This window comes from Malaclemys terrapin, chromosome 8 (genome assembly GCF_027887155.1).
Source record: "Malaclemys terrapin pileata isolate rMalTer1 chromosome 8, rMalTer1.hap1, whole genome shotgun sequence".
In the NCBI taxonomy this organism is placed as follows: domain Eukaryota; kingdom Metazoa; phylum Chordata; order Testudines; family Emydidae; genus Malaclemys; species Malaclemys terrapin.
In genome coordinates, this window is record NC_071512.1 from 81,919,973 (window position 1) to 81,937,354 (window position 17,382).

General features: G+C 41.9%; 1 pseudogene; it reads right to left on the reverse strand.

The window, feature by feature from the left end:
- Window positions 1–11,750: 11,750 nt before the first annotated feature.
- LOC128841593 (dnaJ homolog subfamily B member 6-like) lies at window positions 11,751–14,661 on the reverse strand (annotated as a pseudogene).
- Between the last annotated feature and the right edge of the window lie 2,721 nt (window positions 14,662–17,382).

Below are 17,382 nucleotides of genomic sequence, written 5' to 3' on the forward strand. Positions count from 1 at the left end.
AATGAGGCTGTTGACCTGCAAGGTGCTTTGCTCATAATAAATCCTAAATAGGTCCTACACATTATTATTATTGTTAATTAATGTTCAGACATGAATGTATTCTTCCTGTTAACACTAACATTAATTTATAAGCATGAAACCAAATCCTTAGGTGGTGTAAACTGGCATGACTTCAATGGACTACACTGATTTACATAGCTTAGGCTGTGACACAATGTTTGTAAATTTAATAAGAGAGAATTATTACTTGCATTTCCAATGTAAATTCAATTGGACACTGATTTCTTCATGAAGCAAATGATTAAATAAAACCAAATTTTACCTACCTATATATTACATCATCTTTACGATATTAATAGTACAAACAGTGACGAATTTCCACGTAAGTGTTCTAATTACACAGCTGTTGCATTATTGCTAATCAAACCACCAGTTATGGGGATTATGCAGTTATACAATTGTTTCTGTGTTAATCACTGAAACGCTTAAAGGTATTGGGCCATCTCTGTAGGGTTCTTCAGATCTTCTTTAATTTAATAATATTGTCATGATTTTTGAGCAGGCAGGAGTCAACCCAAGAAGCGAGCTAATGCTTTTGTTGGGGGGGAAATAGGTAGACAAAGTCTACTTTACTTACAACTCAGTTAAAATGTTTAGTTACACCAGGACATACCTTTGTGCAGAGATATTAAATAGGAAGATAATCCCTTTTACACCTACGTGCTCACAACATGCAGCTGACACAGCCACAAGCTAAACTGTGCTCAACTCCCATCAGCTTGTAATTGCTGCCTTTGGTTTCCAAGGGCAGGATTTTCAAAAACACCTGAGTGACACAGGTGCTTAAATCCAATGGGACTTCTGCGTAAGTCACTTAAAAGTGCTTTTGAAAATCCCAACCCAAAAGCCTTTGCACATTAAATTCCTCATGCAATACATTTAGATATGTTTTCTCTACTGAGTAGGATCACATGCTATGGGTGGCACTGAAAATTGGGGAACACATCCTGAATGGATGCTTGGGAAACTGAGGTTGCTTTGATGTTATACACCCCTCCCTGGTCTGTTGCATGAGCAGCATAATTACACTACATGCAAATATGGGCCTGCAGGGCCCTGAAGGTTAACTAATCTGGGGGAAGGAAGTTCATAAATCAAAGATCTCATGGAGAACACACCCATTGTCATCAGCTTGCATTCCTTAATATTGAGGGTGTGTCAGCTGATCTCCATTGATCTCAAATGCAGTAGGATGGCATGGGGAAGCTGATGATATCAGGGCCGGCTCCAGGGTTTTGGCCGCCCCAAGCAGCCAAACAAACAAACAAAAAAAAAGCCGCGATCGTGATCTGCGGCGGCAATTCGGCGGGAGGTCCTTCGCTCCGAGCAGGAGTGAGGGACCGTCTGCCGAATTGCCGCTGAACAGCTGGACGTGCCGCCCCTCTCTGAAGTGGCCACCCCAAGCACCTGCTTGGTAAGCTGGTGCCTGGAGCCGGCCCTGGGTGATATCTTACCAGGTAGGCAAGTCCCAAACTGTTTAGGGCCTTATAGGTTAAAGTCAACAACCTGGATTCCATTTGAAAACTTATAGGCAGGCAGAGCAATGGTGTAATATTTGCTCCTGATGTAAAACCCCTCTTAATAAGCACAGTATTGACAACCCCTCAAGATCAAAAATAATGAATTATGGAATCCTTCCCCTTAAGTTTCATTCCTAAATATATTCCTAATACCTGAAGATTTCCTGGCAACAAGGCAGCATGATTTTAATGTGCAGCTTTGGTTGCTAAAACATTGATTCTGCAAAATGGAAAAGTCAATCCCCATCAAATATTGATGCCTGACCCAGTGATATGGCTGACCACACAGCTAATGCACGACTGGCATTCCACAGAAAGGAAATGCCTGAAAAATTCAAAGGAATTTGGGCTGACATTTTAGAGGTCTGTGTTTAATGTGAACCCTGAAGATAGATATGTTGCTTCCCCTTCCCTCCTTTTATCCTAATTCTCTTCATTTACTTGTGTATGATGAATAAACTGGTATTTTGGTATATATTGTAGTATTTGAAAAAAATAATAAATTCAGAAATTTTTAAGAAAGATTAAATAGTGTGTTTTAATTTTTGAATTTGCCCTGCCCATTCCCAGTGTGGCTGTGCCAATTACTGATGCCCACTCTACCAATAACATTAAGGTGACTGTGCCCCTGTTGCAGGAGTTCTGAACACCACATCTGCTCATCCCCAGCTCAGCAATTAATATCAGCCCCAATCCCATAAATTCAGCTCCCCCGCTCTGTTTCCCCTGGGCGTCCTTCACCTCCCCTCCCAGGCTTGGAGGGGCTACAGTGGGATTCCCTCTCCCTTTTCCCAGGCTGAGAGAGGCAGCTCCATGGGCATTTCACCCTATGGTTACCACCTTTGAAATGAAAAAAACCTGGCACCCCCCCACACAAATGGCAAGCCCACCGCAACCCTAACACTCAAGGCAACTCTGCAACACCCCCCTTCAACAGCCACTTATAGTATCTAGAGAGGTAACATATATAGATAAGCTTGATAACATCATTGATAAACAGGCGTTTGTTTGATCAGGACATTTTGCCAGACAGTTTTTGTAGTTGGTTTTGTTTAGCCAGTTGTCATTGAATGTGCAGTTTCTGATGTGAGCTTTTTTTCCCTCCCCAGGGCATAGTAGAATCACTTGCACCATCACCGTGATCTTCCATTATTTAATAGCCCTTGCACGTCTCCTCACTTTACAAGATCAAACCCTCTCTCTCACACACACACACATATATATATATATATAAAATTCCTCTCCCTTCCTGGTATTTATCCCTCTGATATATTTAAAGAGAGCAATCATATCTCCCCTCAGCCTTCTTTTGGTTAGGGTAAACCAACCGAGCTCCTCGAGTCTCCTTTCATACGACAGGTTTTCCATTCCTCGGATCATCCTAGTGGCCCTTCTCTGTACCTGTTCCAGTTTGAGTTCATCCTTTTTAAACATGGGAGACCAGAACTGCACACTGTACTCCAAATGAAGTCTCACCAGTGCCTTGTATAACGGAAGCAGCACCTCCTTATCCCTACTAGATATACCTCGCCTAATGCATCCCAAGACCGCATTAGCTTTTTTCAAGGCCACGTCACATTGCCGACACATAGCCGTTCCCAACAGGAAAGAAAAGCAACTTACCAAATCAATCTGTCCCCACTCTTAACTTGTGCACTGCCCAAGGGCTCTCACTACTACATTGAATGACCCCGGTGTGGAGCTATTGTTTCATCAGAACGACTTGCCCACAAACTTTGTTTTTAAAGTTACCAGCCTTTCATTAGACTAGAGTGTTGGTGAAAGGTGCTGGACTGAACCTTGGCACTTGAACTTCTCAAGTCATCCACAGAACTGGGCAGTGGACAGCGAGAGGGCACAGTAGCTCATTCTCTATGCCCAGTCAGTCCTCGTGTCTCTGCTGAGGCAGCAACGTACAACACCACCAATGCCATTGCGTACATCAGGCTCAGAGACTAGTCTCCTCCCTACTCACATGGTGCTTTTGAACTAAAATCAATTCATGGGAGCAGAAGGAGCTGCTTCTTCTGGTGTGCACGTCAGTGAGCAGACTGGAATACTGACTAGAACAAAATTTCTCTGCCTCAGCTCAGCCTCATACTTCAACATTTCAATTTAGATTTGAAACCAAAGGCAAAAGCTGGTTGAGATCTGAGGCGGATTAAGATATACTGAGGCTCGGTGCACAAAGAACATTTGGGGCCCCCCACACCTCATTAAAAACACAAATGTATCAAAATGCATTAATACAAAGATTCCATTCATTGTTTACACACTGCATTAATAATAAAGCAAATCATATCCCAATTCACTATGCCTAAATTAACTGTTCAATTTTTCCACACAGAAAATGAATATGGCTAGATATTATCCATACCATTACACAAAGGTGTTCGCTGCTAATTTGGACAACGCTGATGTTACAAGACTCAGTCGTTCGCAGGTCAAGTGGTTCTTTCATCTCCCCCAATTTTCTTAAACCTGGCCATTATGCATTTTCCACCTATTGATCTTGTTACAGTCCAGTTTTTCTAACTGTGGAAGCAAAGAGGTCTGAAGGACAACAGTCATAATTCCAGAAAGAAACTTAATTAAAAGAAAGAATCCTAACCTGAGGTAAAATTACTCTATTATTAAGAACTTTAAGTTTCAGTCAACAGTGAGAACTGGTTTAAAACAAAGTTTGAAATTGATCACATACATTATGAAAAAATGTTGAAAGAATGTGACCTGTGCCAAAGTGACTCTTGGCTTTCTGCCAAAGGCAATTCATGTCAGACTATTGGAAAGTCAACATTTTGCCAATTAAGTTTTAGGACTAACTATTTCAGCTAATTAAAATTAGTTTATATGTATATATTAAAACACACTGTTAAGAATAAGACAGGTTCTGATTAGCCAGAGCACACAACAGGATGTTCCATCATTACTAAGCCAATGAGAATATAATTTTTCCAGTAATACTGCAGAGACAGAATATTCATCACTCTGTTATACCAATGCCTTATCATCTGGGTAATGGAGGGAAAAAACGTCACTGGAACTGAAGGTCCTCACAAGATCAGTGTCTCCCACTTCTATAACTATCTGGGTTTGTCCTTTATGTTTTATCCCCCAGTCAGGCTTGGCTTTGGCATTCATGTAGCAACAGATGACTGTTAGCCCATGACAACAGTTGATTCCACTGACAATCTTTGTTAAGTAAGTTTGGGTGGGCCACAATTCATTTGTGAAATTCATAGTGAGTGAGTTGGGTCTGGAAGTTGTGGACCAGTGTAAACAGTACCACATCGGTCCATGCTGGGTGAATGGGGAAATACACATAAAGATCTTAAAAGTACCGTCTGGGGTAAATAGCACTAGTGTCTTTCATCCAATGCTAAGGTGGGAGAACTATACTATGGAAGACCTCATACCAGCTGAGCAGGTGGCTAAATAATGGTATATCACAATGTGCATGGCAAGAATCCACACTAAGATCCAAAGGCTGTGAACCACATGCGTGGGGAGGTGGTATCCACAAAGATCTCAGGAGTTTGGGGGGGTGGGGGTAAACAGGGCTACATCATGACATATTAGGATGGGTTAAATAATGCTGCATTGTGAGATGCGGGGATATGGGCATCCAAAGGCCTCCAAACTGGATGGAGGCATAAAAAACTCAAACAAAGACTCTATCTTACTATATATTTTGCAATCACCAAAAGACACAGGAAAAAAAAAACTGGAAGAGAAGGGGAGAGAAATGATTGAACAGTGAGAGGCAAGGAAGAGGCGAAGGGGGCTCCGATGGTACATGTGTCAGGGTGGGTGGATTGGGGGCTTTCATGTTTCTCCTCTTGAGCAGGACAGCAGAGAGTTCCCCCCGCCCTTGACTCCCTGTGTGCTTATGGGGGTTGCATTTCCCTGGGGGCTGCCACTGTGGTTGAGGTAGCAGGGATTTCCCCAGCTCCCCTGGCTGTGGGAAGCTCCCCATTCCAGCGGTCCCCTACTCCTCTTACCGTCTATGTTCTCCCAGTCGCTGATGTGCTGCACGGGGACGCCATTTCAGATTTTGGTGGGGGTAGCAACTTTAACCGTGATTCCAGGGGCTACCTAGAAACTCTTCTTTTTTTCTTTTTTTTTTTTTTTGCAGCTAATAACTTAGAAATTTGCTGACAGGAGCACTGTATCTAATTCCTATAGAAAGAAAGAAAGAAAATTAAATAATATTAAACCCATTGAACTCTAGTACTAACATGTTCTGACATCTTGTGTCAAGTCACTTAAGGGACTCTGGTTAGGTTTAAAATTTTAATATATATTCTTATTTTGTTACTAACTCTTGAATACAACAATTGAAACACCTGTAGAAAAATCTAAATAACTTTCTATCACTTTTTTTTGCAGTTAACTGAGCTTGGAATAGATTATTTAACTTTTGGAAACAATCTACTACAGCAAGGCCCCAGGAATTTATACTGCACTTGCCTGGACTCTAGGGGTGTTAACCCACTGCAAGTAATAGACTAGAAACTGACTTTAAAAACAGGAGTGAAACTGACACTTTGAAGTCACTTTCACAGTATTGCCAACCCCAAATGTTCAAAAATCATCAATCAGGTTCACCAAAAATCATGGGATTGGCTTTAAAATCATGAGTTTATGTAAAAATAATAGCTTTGGTGTTCTTTTTATTTGCCTTCTGCTTTTTGAGCCTTGAGGGTGCACTGGGGTGACATTTTGAAGCTTTCTCCATAGGCATGAAGGTTTGAAATTTCATTTTTCTTTAAGAATGAAGGCTGAAATCATCACATATCCACTTGACTCCAGGAGCTGGGCTTTAAGGAAAACAATAATTATCATGAGACTCATGACAATATCATGAGAGTTGGCAACACTGCTTTCACTTCTGTTTAAGGCTAGTTACTTTCCAGAAGGCCCTTAAAAATGACACTACAGTGATTGAGTTGCAGTTCTCAAAGGAGAATATTTAAAACCAAAAACCAAGAAAATTACTCATTTTAAAGTTGAGAAAAAAATTGAGACTGCAGCTGGTGAGATATATCAGGGCCACTGCAGGCAGGAAAGGAAAATGAACAGGCACAGGGGCTCTGGGCAGCTCCTCCTCTTGAAAAAAAGTTGGAGAGTCAAATCTTCTAGTCCTTAATCAAGTAAAACTTCTACTGCCATCAACACCTCCCCTAATAGATATTAACATCACAGTGAACATGTGATAACATGTGCTCAATAACTATACACTTCATACTTAAATATCTGAGCCAAGTTATCCAGGGCTACACATCTTATACACATTGGCTCAGGAACTACATTTTCTGGCATATTTTGAACAGTGCTGAGCACACAGATGGTGCCCAGTGCATAATACAACTCATGACAATAATCGTTGTCTTTATGGATGAAATTTCTGTTCTTTGTTCTGGAATTGGCCTGATTGCAGCTGAAACCCTAAGAATTTGAGGCATAAACACATTTGATACTCATATGACACTCTCATGCCTTCCTTTTCTCAAACTCAGAACAAAAAATGACAAAACAAAATGGTTTTCAGTTAAAATCTAAAACTGCACAGCAGGCATTGCTGTACAACACAGCCTGGGGCAGAACCTGCCACCCCTTGTGAGTTAAGTGATCTCCTCTCAACTGACTCTCATTCTCTCTTTCTTCATCTTTCCTGACCTCTGTGCTGCTTTTCATGCTGTCAAACATGGCATCCTTTCTAATCGCCTGGAACAGATTGCTAGAGTCTCAGAGAACTGGCCTTCTTGGTTTTGCTCCCATCTGTCAGTGTTCTCTTTTTTTGCAGCAGGCTGGTCCAGTGGATAGGGAGCTAACCCTGAGAAACCTGGGTTCTACTTTCCCCATGGATTTCCTGTATGACCTCAGACCAGTCACAGTGCCTTAGGGACAGACTTTCAAAGGTTTTTAGGCCTCCAGAGATGCAGCTACGCATCTAGTGGGGCTTACAAAGCACCTAGTCTTCTAGGCACTTTTGAAAAATCTAGGTGCCTAGATACCTTTGGAAATCTGCTCTTTAGTCTGTGTGTGCCTCTGTGCCCCCATCTGTACAATGGGGATACTAGCACTGCTCTACCTCACAGAGGAGCTGTGAGGAGAAATAGGTAAGACATTGTGATGCACTCAGATACTATGGTGATGGGGCCACATAAGTACCACAGGTAGAGTGGGAACCTCTCTATACCAGTGCTAGCTCTTCCCTGGGTTTTGGCCCCTTCTTTTCACTTACATGATGCCCCTCCCTCTTTTCAGAATATAAACTTAGCTCATAGGGCTTGGCTGTATTTCTTCTGAGTCCCCTGCATTCTCTCTTCAACACCCCAACCCCTGCAGAGGGATTCCTGTTTTACCAGCTTATCTAAGGACTTCCAGATCCTTAATTTAATTACCAGCCCGTTCTTATCTTAATCACCCTGCCCCTGTTTGTAAACAAAATACTGACTCCCTGCCCCAGGGGCACAAACTGGCGCAGCAGGTCTCCTTTGCAGAATTCACATTCCACATTAATGCTGTGCAGTCACGAGCTCTGTCTGGGAGCACACCTCCTGGACCAAATTCAGAGGGGGGCAGAAGCTGCCCCTGCCCTCCCAAATGGCACGCCTGGTTGCAGCCTGTGTCCTTGCAGCTCAGCTCGGGATCAGGGTGGTAGGACTCCAGCTGGCAGTGGGCATTCTTGCACAGCTTGGGACTGGAGGAGACGCAGCAGGCAGTGTTCCCCATCCTCCTTCACCACTTAGCTCCAGCTACCTGCGCACGGGAGGATGCAGGGGGAGCCCGTCACCAGCGGCGGCAAGAAGCCATGGGCAGTAGTGAAGAAAACAACAAGCAGGAGAGGAAGAGGCAGCTGCTGCTCCTCCAGCCACACTCACCAACTGATCCCCCCACTGGCTCATCCAAGAAGCCTTGCCCCAAACACGGCCAGCAGAGCAGAGGATGCAGTAGCTAAACCATCCTGCCCTAGCATCATGAGATTTTTGCCCAGGCCCCCAAATTGGCCAGGGACCTGTGTTTTAATTTGCCACTGGTTGAGATACTAAAATATAGATTAATATATAAATCGATACTACTAATAAATTGATACTAATATGCACTTGTCAACAATTATTTTGGGCTATTTTCAATTATATGTCCCTAAAAATGAGAAACTGGTCTGTACTGTGGTTTTCAACTAATACAATAACTGATATTTTAAACAACACCTGAGAGTGACAGGGCCAAAGGGTGGGATTGAATGTGAAAAGATGGTGGGGTGGAATGTGAAAGGAGAGGGGAAAAAGACCAAGTTAAGCAAGCTGATAATATAGAGAGAGAGGAGAGTGGTCGGGGGGATGGGACTGAATGGGGAAATGAAAATGGTCAAAGATGCAATGGAATGTGAGGGATTGTTCATTTAAAATTGTGATGATTAACAGTGAGGCCCCAGTTTTATATTTTGATCTAAGCCCTGTAATCCTTGTGTGACACATAAATTACATTCCCTTCCACATCACCTCTGAATGGCACTCTGTGAGTAAAAGGAGAGAAATGCATCAATTAGGGCAATGAACCATTTTTAAAGTGAATAATAAAATATATGGGCTCGGGAATGTAGTGTATATAGAAAACACCTTGTCCTGTAGCTTAATAGAGTGACCCCCAATGAGTAATTATGGCCATAGCTGGCAGCTTTTGACATTATATCCTACTGCTGGTTGCCTTTTTAAATCGTGGGGCCATAGTTTTCTACTGTGAACCTAAATTTTAGTCAATATTTGTGTATACACTGCACAGCATCTACATATACACACAGAGAATAAGTAGGGTGTTCAAGAGCACAAGCATGCACAGAAGATTAAATGGTCTATGCCAGTCTGCATGAATGTGTGTTTGTAACTAGATAGAGGTAAATAGAATTTATTTATACAGTATCTTCCTCAGCATTACATCGATTACATTTTTGGTGAGGGGAATAGGAGGGGCAGTTAACTGAAAAACATCTGGCTTTGGCTTCCTCTTTCAAAACACTCCCAATCTGTTGCTAAGTAGATTTTTTTCAAAGGCACCAACAAGTGTTTAACAAATCAAGCACAGAATGTAGAATCTGTGACTGCACAAGAAACACTATTGCTAACAGGAAGAAAAAGATACACAATAAAAATAATGGACAGTTGCAAACTTGGTTCTATACTGTACATTCTCCCTCCGAATTTTCTTCCATGCTGCTAGTGTGCTTTCCGTTATGTCTCTGCTTGTATGAGCTAGTTAGCAGTACTGATCAAAAGAGGAACAGAAATTAAATGAAGCTGGGTTCTTCTGAATCCAATTCATTTCTGGTGGCCTTTGGAAAGTCTGCATGCCTTATTATAAAGGTCGTACAAAGACAGGGATTTATTTGTTCATGAAAACATGGCAAGGGCTACTGCAAAACAATATATGAGCACACCAACGTGATTGTGTTGTGGACATTTTCATTTCCCATTTTGGAGTAAAATTAAGAAGTGTTTACTAACAAACCTGCATAATTCATATATATTAATTTTGGCATACAGTGTCACATTTGCTAGTCTATTAATAATCATCAATAACAGACAAACCTTGCGGCATCTCAGCCAGGAAGGCATATTCTGTAAATCAGTAAATAATCAAATAAGTAATGTCACAAAACACAAACTGAAAACACTTACGACCAACCTGAAATCGGCTCATAGTACACAGTTGTCCATTACGGGAATTTTTACCCTTTCCTCCAAAGTTTTCTATTGTGAACCTAAATTCAAGTCCATATTTGTGTGGTATACAGTATCTATTTACATATACTCACAAAGAATATGTACTGCGCATGCACACAAGATTACATGGCCTATATATAAATAACTACTATAAATAAATATATAACTACAGAGAGATTAATAGACTTCATTTTTACAATCTTCCACATTACATCAGTCATAGAGCAAGAAACAGAACTCGCATCCCTTGATTCACAGACCTTTAGCCAAAAAAAATCTTTCCCCTAGTACAACATTGGAATTAGATTGTGTGAACACAATTGGAGGGGGGGAGAGATAGCTCAGTGGTTTGAGCATTGCCCCCTAAACCCAGGGTTGAGAATTCAATCCTTGAGGGGGCCATTTAGAGATGTAGGGCAAAAATCTGTCTGGGGATTGGTCCTGCTTTGAGCCGGGGGTAGGGTGACCAGACAGCAAATGTGAAAAATCAGGAGAGGGGGTGGGGGTAATAGGAGCCTGTATAAGAAAAAGACCCAAAAATCGGGACTGTCCCTATAAAATCAGGACATCTGGTCACCATAGCAGGGGGTTGGACTAGATGTCCTCCTAAGGTCCCTTCCAACCCTGACATTCTAGGATCCATGGAATATGAACTAGACCTATAACGTTTTATACAAACATCAAAGGAGTCTGATGAGCAATAGCTTTCTGGCATCACAAAGTGTAGCTGGAATGCTTTCTCTGGTCATCAAGTTCCAGAGAAGTGTGTAACTTCACACAGTTTTTCTACATTATGTTTTATGTACTTTTTCACAAAATAACAGCATTTATTGATTTAGAGTTGGCTAGCAAACTAAGACTCACTCCATTGCCTTTACTCATTGCTATTTGCCCATGATTATAGTGGACTAAGCTGCCAGCATTTATTTGAAACAAAAAAATCATCCCAACAGAAACTCATTCTTATTTTGTATTTACATCTTCTAATGCTATATTTTTCTTTACAAATTGTCCTGGGAATGTTAACTTCGCAGCACATTAGCCATTTCACAATTCAAACAAAGAAAAGCATAAGATTCATGCTAGTTTACGTATTGATTGGCCTGAACTCTGATCATTGTTCTCGTGGGATAAATCTTAATAAATGCAAAGTGCACAAAGAATTCACAACAATTTTAAAGACAAGATATAAGCATTAATGATAGTCAAGAATTAACTGAAAAGTCAGTGGCACCCATATGTATTGACTTTGGAAGAACTATTTATTTATAAATACTTTCAATTGGGCCACAGTAAGTCGAAAGCAGATTTTGGTTGAAATCTCCCCCACAACCCCAATATTCCCGTTAGTCCCTCAAATGGAGCTCATCATAGCTTAACATTTCTGGTAAACATGTGTTATTCAAGAATAGCAGCTGCTTCTTACCAATTGTTGTTGAGAATTTTAATGGTCAATAATGGCTTCTAGTCTCTCTTCTCCATTCATCACAATTCCCTTTGTAGTGATTTTGATGGTCATTATGACTGATCTGAAGTTGTCTTCCCACTGTTGTTCAATGAGGTGATGGAGGATGAAGAGCAGCCCCTAGCTCACTAGGAACCAAATGAAGTAAATCCAATTCCTGACATGTCTCAAAAATACAGAGAGCATCCTTTACAATCTTTGCTTCTTCTTCTATGGAGTCCTCTCTAAATGCCAGAAATGCTACCAAGTAGATCATCCCAGAGTTTCCCTGAAAAAGAGTCCATTCCTCTCAACACATCAGAGTGGGGGGCTACTGAATGGGAATTCAGAATCAAGGTGACTCCCATCAGTGGCGTAGCCAGGGTTGCTGCCGAGGAGGAGCGGCAGAAAAAAAAGGCGCATGTCCTTCGGTGGCATTTCGGCAGCCCTGCGCATGCGCCGAAATGCTGCCAAAAAGACAGAGCGGCACATGTGCAGGGCCGCCGAAAGACGGAACGGTGCTGGAAAAGGCACCATTTGGGGAATTCTGGGCTCGGGGGAGCAGGCGCTCCCTCTAGCTATACTACTGACTCCCATCCCTGCCTTTCCCTCCACCTCTTTTTTTCTATTTACCCTCCTTCCTAAACATGTCATAGACACTGCTTTTTTGGGCATCAGATAAAACCTAGTCCAGGAGAGCTGGCTGTATTTTAAAGAAGCCTTATGGAGGGCGCAGGAACAAACCATCCGAATGTGCAGAAAGAATATCCAATATGGCAGGTGACCAGCTTGGCTTAACAGTGAAATCTTCAGTGAGCTTAAACTCAAAAAGGAAGCTTACAAGAAGTGGAAACTTGGACAGATGACTAGGGAGGAGTATAAAAATAGTGCTAGAGCATCCAAGAGTGTAATCAGGAAGGCCAAGGCACAATTGGAGTTGCAGCTAGCAAGGGATGTGAAGGGTAACAAGAAGGGTTTATACAGGTATGTTAGCAACAAGAAGGTGGTCAGGGAAAGTGTGGGACCCTTACTGAATGGGGGAGGCAACCTAGCAACAGATAATGTGGAAAAAGCTGAAGTGCTCAATGCTTTTTTTGCCTTGATCTTCACAGACAAGGTCAGCTCCCAGACTACTGCACTGGGCAACACAGTATGGGGAGGAGGTGAGCAGCCCTCAGTGGTGAAAGAACAGGTTAAGGACTGTTTAGAAAAGCTGGACATGCACAAGTCCATGGGTCCAGATCTAATGCATCCGAAGGTGCTGAGGGAGTTGGCTGATGTGATTGCAGAGCCATTGGCCATTATCTTTGAAAATTGATGGCGATTGGGGGGAGGTCTGGATGATTGGAAAACATATAGTGCCCATATTTTAAAAAGGGAAGAAAGAGAACCTGGGGAACTACAGACCGGTCAGCCTCACTTCAGTCCCTGGCAAGATCTTGGAGCAGGTCCTCAAGGAATAATCCATTTTGAAACACTTAGAGGAGAGGAAGGTGATCAGGAATAGTCAGCATGGATTCATCAAGGCCAAATCATGACTGACCAACCTGATTGTCTTCTTTGATGAGATAACTGGCTCTGTGGATATGGGGAAAGCAGTGGATGTGATATATCTTGACTTTAGCAAAGCTTTTGATACAGTCTCCCACAGTATTCTTGCCAGCAAGTTAAAGAAGTATGGATTGGATGAATGGACTATAAGGTGGATAGAAAGCTGGCTAGATTGTCGGGCTCAACGGGTAGTGATCAATGGCTCGATGTCTAGTTGGCAGCCGGTATCAAGCAGAGTGCCCCAGTAGTCGGTCCTGGGGCCGGTTTTGTTCAACATCTTCATTAATGATCTGGATGTCGGGATGAATTGCACCCTCAGCAAGTTCGCAGATGACACTATGCTGGGGGTAGGGGTAGATATGCTGGAGGGTAGGGATAGGGTCCAGAGTGACCTAGACAAATTGGAGGATTGGGCCAAAAGAAATCTGATGAGGTTCAACAAGGACAAGTGCAGAGTCCTGCACTTAGGAAGGAAGAATCCCATGCACTGTTACAGACTAGGGACTGAATGGCTAAGAAGCAGTTCTGCAGAAAAGGACCTGAGGATTACAGTGGACAAGAAGCTGGATATGAGTCAGCAGTGTGCCCTTGTTGCCAAGAAGGCCAACGGCATATTGGGCTGCATTAGTATGAGCACTGCCAGCAGATTGAGGGAAGTGATTATTCCCCTCTATTTGGCACTGGTGAGGCCAGATCTGGAATATTGTGTCCAGTTTTGGTCCCCACACTACAGAAGGGATGTGGACAAATTGGAGAGAGTCCAGCAGAGGGCAACAAAAATGATCTAGGGCACATGACTTATGAGGAGAGGCTGAGGGAACCGAGGTTATTTAGTCTGCAGAAGAGAGGAGTGAGAGGGGATTTCATAGCAGCCTTCAACTACCTGAAGGGGGGCTCCAAAAAGGACAGAGCTAGGCTGTTCTCAGTGGTGGCAGATGAAAGAACAAGAAGCAATAGTCTCAAGTTGCAGTGGGGGAGGTCTAGATTGGATATTAGGAAGCACTTTTTCACTAGGAGAGGGGTGATGCACTAGCATGGGTTACCTAGGGAGGTGGTGGAATCTCCTTTCTTAGAGGCTTTTAAAGTCAGGCTTGACAAAGCCCTGGCTGGGATGATTTAGTTGGTGTTGGTCCTGCTTTGAGCAGGGAGTTGGACTATATTACCTCCTGAGGTCTCTTCCAATCCTGATATTCTATGATTCATATGCCTTAGAGACTTGTATGAATTTCTTCTCTGCTGCCGCTCTGTTCTCTGGGTTTTTATCAGGGTGCCCCTTCAATGCCAGTTTTCGGTGTGCCTTTTTAATGTCATCTGCAGCGGCATTTCTTTGCACTCCTAGAATGTCATTATAATTGACCATCTTGTCAGAGATCTCAGCAGCAACCTTCAGTCTCTGTCCTCAGAGAGTATAGGCGATCCAGTGAAACTCCTATTTCTCTCAGCACTCTCTATTCTCAAGTTGTATATGGCTGAGAAATATCACACATTTTTAAAAAGAAAACAGGTTTGTGTTAAAGTCCCTCTGTGCTTCTCCATGTTTCTGTAAAGGTACATTTGACAGAGAGGCACACAAGGCAGGGAGAGAGTCATATGCACCGACAGGCACCTGTGGGAGGACCTGTTAGGTTCTGGTCTGTGTCTTATGTCCCTCAATGGCCCCACACCGATGAGGACTCCTGCAGAATAGGGCTGGGTGTGAAAGTGGGCTCTCAGTGGAACTGTGTTAAAATCCAGTGGCAGGCTGGAGTGGTTGGGGAAAATATGGCAGGGTTAAAATAAAGTAGGGGCTGGGGTAGAAATCAGGCTCCCTAGAAGGGAAGGTCTGGTTACAAATATAGGGAGCAAAGAAGCAGTGTGTATATATGTTTAAGAGAGGGGAAATTTTGTCTGTCTAAAAGGCCCATTCAAGTAGGGAAGGAATGAATCTGGGTGAGAGGGGAGCAGAGAAAGGCCTATATATATATATAAAAAAAATAATGTATTGGTTGGAAAAGTCACTTTTTTTTTTAAAGCTATTTACTGAAGACAACAAAGGAACCCTGTACAGCTGCTGCACTTTATTTTACTGCCTTTATTGCTTCAAATGAGTTAGAAATGCCTGTCTTATTGCAACTTGTTTAATAAAGAAAAACACAATGATTTAAAGTACTTCAGTTCTTCCTGTTTAATATAGCTATTATATGTACATTTTCCTTTTTAAGTGGTTTGAGAAGCTGATGTAGTCAGAGCGTCTGAGCACAAGCTGTAGAGCCAGAAAAATTAGTTATCTTCCTTGCTAGGAGATCTTGGCTTGTTGCATAACTTTGCGTTGGCTGAGTTTCCACATCATAAAACGATTTTTTACTGACTTACTCACCTCCCCACAGGGGGTTAGGATTAATTATTTAGCTTTTATAAAGCATCTTGAAGTTTAAAACCACTACATATAAGCTATGTATTTATTGGAAAAATACTAGATTGTAAACTGCTCAGCATGGGAACATTGTATCTTTACATGTCAAAGAATCTAAAACACTAATATAAAATAGGCAACAAATAAATATGAACGAAAATACACCTCTACCCCACTATAACGTGACCCGATATAACACAAATTTGGATATAACGCAGTAAAGCAGTGCTCCGGGGGGCTGGGGGGCTGCGCACTCCGGTAGATCAAAGCAAGCTCTATATAACGCGGTTTCACCTATAACACAGTAAGATTTTTGGCTCCTAAGGACCACGTTATATCGATGTAGAGGTGTAAATGGCTCAATGCACTAATAATGTGACTATATTTAAGTTGTCATCTTGTTAATAAATTGCTTGGTTTTGAATTAATAACCCTGCCGATATTTGTGACAAGTATCAGGGGGTAGCCGTGTTATTCTGTATCTACAAAAACAACAAGGAGTCTGGTGGCACCTTAAAGACTAACAGATTTATTTGGGCATAAGCTTCCGTGAGTAAAATCCTCACTTCTTCAGATGCAGTAGTTGTGGAGCCAGGTGAGTGAATGTGGACAGCTTATAGCTGTCTGTACACAAAATACAGCCTTTGTGCCAGAGAACTCTATGTGCCAAATATTGTAATAGCTGTAAAAGGAGGTTTATTATTAAAAGAGTATTGTTTCTTAGTAAGTGTTGGAGACTGGGAGTTGGGACTCTTGAGTTTTGTAACTAGCAGTGAAACTTGATTCTCTTTGTGCTTGACTGTAGGCAATTTACTTAATCTGTGTGTTTCACTATACCCATCTGTAAATTGGGATATTAATAGTTATTCTTCTTGCAAAGAAGATTGTGATCATCAGATGAAAGGCAGTTCCTGAACGCAAAATATGTCATTTTTAACAATGCTGTCATGCCCACCATCATAATCACAGATCTATTCCACACTATCTTACCATTTTCAAAGCTTTATCTTTTGATAATGTTCACTCAGCTGTGACATGTTCCTCAAATGGAAGCCAGAGGCATGTGCTTCCCTTCTCCTTCCAATATTTTCTAGAATGTGTTCACTGTTTCATGTTATTTTCTTACAGCACAACTCACCATGTAGTGTTCAGGGTTTTTTTAAATGAACTGTGGGCTTGGTCTTTTTTTGCACGATTGAAACCCCCCATATTATCAAATTACATACGTGGTATTTATTTGTGTCAATATATAAAAATCCATATTATAGATCAGTGGTTTTCAACCCTTTTTTCATTTGTGGACCCCTCAAAATTTCAAATGGAGGTGCGGATCCCTTTGGAAATCTTAGATATAGTTTACAGCCCCCAGGGGTCCATGGACCACAGGTTGAAAACCACTGTTCTAGATGATTTAAAATATGTGCTAATTCATCATTTTTATCTGCAAGGAACAAAATTGTGCCAAGGTGCTTAATTACTATGACGATGAAACAAGAACTCCCAGAACTAGAGAGATTTCACAGCTTTATTAAAATCATGGGTGGTTTGATGTTCAAAAGGAAAACAAATATCCTTGCATGTCCTCTTAGAATGTTTGTTCAGCAAGCCTTTTTGAAAATGTTAAAGGTTACACATGAAGTCTATTTCACCATTACAGCTGTACCATGGTTGCTGTGATGACCCCAAATC